Below are 4529 nucleotides of genomic sequence, written 5' to 3'. Positions count from 1 at the left end.
CGGGCTTGGCAGCGGCGTCGGCGTGTGCGTCGGCGTCGGCGGCCTTGTCGAGGGAAGCTGGTTTAGGATGAGGCCACGCTCCGCCAAGTACCATGCCTTGACCGCCTCGTCGGTGCTCTGGAGCATGTCCGCCCCGCCCAACAGGAAAGCCAGGTCGGTGTTTCTCTTCTTCGCGACGACGTTCGTCCGGAGCAGGTCGAGCTTGACGGCGCTGCTCGACATCAACGCCGACCACCGCGCGTCGGTCTTCTCTTCACGAAGGACGGCCCAGTCCTGCGCGTCGGCGAGGCAGTGCTCGATGGACTCCTGCACTCGAGCGGTGGCCGCGTCGACGTATTTCCCCTTCTTGGCAACTTTGTTGCCGTCCGGCCGCCCTTCCGATGCGTCAGGAGTCGGCGCGTCCGGCTTGTAGGTCTCCTTGGCCTTGTCAAGGGTACGCCGTACTTCCGCCCACATCTCGCACTTGTCAATGCGCTTGTAGACGTGGATGTACTTGAATTCGGCATCGCTGTTGCTCTGCCGGTACAGGGCGAACATGTGCAGCAACTGCGCGGAGGGGCAAACAGTTGGCGCGCGTACACGGCGAAGAGAGGCGGGAGGCTGGCGTGGCATACCTGATCCTCGACACTAGCGCCGCTCTCCGGGCGAGCCACGACCTCCTCGACGACCCCATGCCATTTGTTGCACGCCCCCTGGATACGCCCCCAATGGTTCGCCATCGCCTTGGAGCCGCACTGCATGTAGACGCCTTTGAAGTAGGGGTCGACGAGTTTGCGCTCGTCGAACTCGGCCTTGATGCGGTCCCAATACGTGTCGATGCTCTGGTTCGTGCCGGTCGTCGGGTCGAGGCAGGCGACTTTCCATGCTTCGGCGAGGCATTCCTCCTCCTTGGACGCCCACTTGATGTGCGGCTCGCCTGTCCTGGCCGCTCGCTTCTTCTTCTTGCGCCCCTTCGCTGTCGCCGGCGTCGGCTCCTCCTACTCCTCCTCGTCGTCCTCCTCCTGCTCGTCCTCGCCGTAGACGTAGCCGAGCTCGCCATCCATGCCGCCGCTGAGATCCACCACCTCGTCCTGGGTGACGAACCCGGGAGATGCGGCGGCCGCGGCCGAACCTGCCGCGATGATGTCGTCCATGTCGGCCTCGGTCTCGTCGGTGTCGCCGAGGTGCGAGAAGGGCAGCGGGCCACGGCGTAGCTGGGGCGTCGGGGAGGAAACGTAGGCGGGCGGCGAGTAGTTGTATAGAGGGTACTGCACGCGGGCGAAGGCGAGAGTGAAGGAAATATGCCCTAGAGGCAATAATAAAGTTATTATTTATTTCCTTATATATCATGATAAAAGTTTATTATTCATGCTAGAATTGTATTAACCGGAAACATAATACATGTGTGAATACATAGACAAACAGAGTGTTACTAGTATGCCTCTACTAGACTAGCTTGTTAATCAAAGATGGTTATGTTTCCTAACCATGGACAAAGAGTTGTCATTTGATTAACAGGATCACATCATTAGATGAATGATCTGATTGACATGACCCATTCCATTAGCTTAGCATCCGATCGTTTAGTATGTTGCTATTGCTTTCTTCATGACTTATACATGTTCCTATGACTATGAGATTATGCAACTCCCGTTTGCCGGAGGAACACTTTGTGTGCTACCAAACGTCACAACGTAACTGGGTGATTATAAAGGAGCTCTACAGGTGTCTCCAAAGGTACATGTTGGGTTGGCGTATTTCGAGATTAGGATTTGTCACTCCGATTGTCGGAGAGGTATCTCTGGGCCCTCTCGGTAATGCACATCACATAAGCCTTGCAAGCATTGCGACTAATGAGTTAGTTGCGGGATGATGGATTACGGAACGAGTAAAGAGACTTGCCGATAACGAGATTGAACTAGGTATTGGATACCGACGATCGAATCTCGGGCAAGTAACATACCGATGACAAAGGGAACAACGTATGTTGTTATGCGGTCTGACCGATATAAGATCTTCGTAGAATATGTAGGAGCCAATATGAGCATCCAGGTTCCGCTATTGGTTATTGACCGGAGACGTGTCTCGGTCATGTCTACATTGTTCTCGAACCCGTAGGGTCCGCACGCTTAAGGTTTCGATGACAGTTATATTATGAGTTTATGCATTTTGATGTACCAAAGTTTGTTCGGAGTCCCGGATGTGATCACGGACATGACGAGGAGTCTCAAAATGGTCGAGACATAAAGATTGATATATTGGAAGCCTATATTTGGATATCGGAAGTGTTCCGGGTGAAATCGGGATTTTACCGGATTACCGGGAGGTTACCGGAACCCCCCTGGGAGGTATATGGGCCTTAGTGGGCCTTAGTGGAAGAGAGGAGAGGTGGCCAGAGATGGTGAAAGGATCGATATGGTTGACTAGAGGGGGGGGGTTGAATAGGCAACTACCAATTTTTAGCTTTTCTTTACCAAATTAAACTTTGCATCAAAGTAGGTTGTCTAGATGTGCAACTAGGTGAACAAGCTATATGATGCAACAACAACAAGCACACAAGCAAGCAAGGGAACAAACACTAAAGAGCTTGCACAAGTAAAGGTAAGAGATAACCAAGAGTGGATCCGGTGAAGACGAGGATGTGTTACCGAAGTTCCTTCCTTTTGAGGGGAAGTACGTCTCCGTTGGAGCGGTGTGGAGGCACAATGCTCCCCAAGAAGCCACTAGGGCCACCGTATTCTCCTCACGCCCTCACACAATGCGAGATGCCGTGATTCCACTCTTGGTGCCCTTGAAGGCGGCGACCGAACCTTTACAAACAAGGTTGGGGCAAACTCCACAACTTAATCGGAGGCTCCCAACAAGACCACGAAGCTTCACCACAATGGAATATGGCTCCGAGGTGACCTCAACCGTCTAGGGTGCTCAAACACCCAAGAGTAACAAGATCCGCTAAGGATGAGTGGGGGAATCAAAACTCTCTCGGTGGAAGTGTAGATCGGGGCCTTCTCAACCACTCCCGAGCAAATCAACAAGTTTGGTTGGCTAGGGAGTGAGATCGGGCGAAAATGGAGCTTGGAGCAATAATGGAGCTTTAATGGTGGAAGAGGTAGGTCAAAGGGGGGAAGAAGACACCCTTTTATAGTGGGGGGAACAATCCAACCGTTACCCCCCACTCAGCCCCGCAGAGAGCGGTACTACCGCGGGGGCAGGGCGGTACTACCGCTCATAAGCGGTACTACCGCTCCACCTCAGCGGTACTGCCGCGCTAGAAGAGAGGAGGCTGGGGCTGGGACCCAGAGCGGTACTACCGCGGAGGCAGGGCGGTACTACCGCTCCCAAGCAGCACTACCGCCACTACTACTGCAGCTAGTACCGTAAAACCCGACACAAGAAAATGCGCACTCGAGTCGAGGCGGTAGGAGCACGGAGCCACAGCGGTACTGCGGCTGAGGCCATCCAGCGGTACTACCGCTCGGAGGAGCGGTACTACCGCTTGCTGAGCTTCAGCCGTACTACCGCTATACTGCAGCTAGTGCCGTAAAACCCGACACGAGAAAATGCGCACTCGAGTCGAGGCAGTAGGAACACGGAGCCGCAGCGGTACTGCTGCTGAGGCCATAAAGCGGTACTACTGCTCCGAGGAGCGGTACTGCCGCTTAGTGAGTCTCAGCGGTACTACCGCTATGGCCCGCGGTACTACCGCTGGGTCCAGGAAAACACGCACAAAGGAGAAAAGAGGAGCACCAGAGAGACGGAAAGAAACGGCGGGTGAGAGAAGAACGTGTACGTGTTGATTCCACCCAAACCATACCAAAGCAGATCCCCTCTTGATAGTACGGTGACTACTACGAAACTTAGTCCACCAACAAAGTCACGAAGGAAGCTACACCGTCTTGAGTAGAGCGCCGAGGGGAAATAATCGTTTCGTGCCGAAGGATGAATATCTGAAAGAACTCAAAGCACCCGATTAGTCTGCAAATGCATTGTCATCAATCACCAAAACACCGTAGGGATAAATATGCCCTTACAATCTCCCCCTTTTTGGTGGATTGATGACAATACGGGATTTGCACAGAAAAGTGTAATGACATAGAATGCAAGAGAACCCACGCCTCTAAAAAATAGACAGGCTCCCCCTAGATGTTGTGCACACTAGATAAGTGCTTTGGACTGCACGGCACACATACTAGGATCACGGCTCCCCCTATATTTTAGAGACCAACAACCTAAGCAAGATGTATGAGAACAACATATATGATAGGATAAGCATGCAAGCTATAAGATACCGAGGTGCATAACACATAGATAAGATAACAAAGGTAGCATATGTCTTACACCATATGTCTGGAACTTAGGTCTCACAAGCACAAAACCAACAACGAGAAAGCAAACGAACGACACAAAGACACACTCGCAAACACAAACCCCTAAACTCTCTCCCCCTTTGGCATTGAGACACCAAAAAGGGCAGAGAGGGACACTACAACTCCAGGTGATGGGCGAGGAAGGTCCTGAACATCACATCTCTGCATCTTCATCGTGGGTTG

Source organism: Triticum urartu, chromosome 5A (assembly GCF_056163025.1).
Source record: "Triticum urartu cultivar PI428250 chromosome 5A, HENAU_Tu73, whole genome shotgun sequence".
Lineage (NCBI taxonomy): Eukaryota > Viridiplantae > Streptophyta > Magnoliopsida > Poales > Poaceae > Triticum > Triticum urartu.
The sequence above is the reverse complement of the archived record's forward strand: the minus strand, read 5'-3'. Positions refer to the sequence as shown.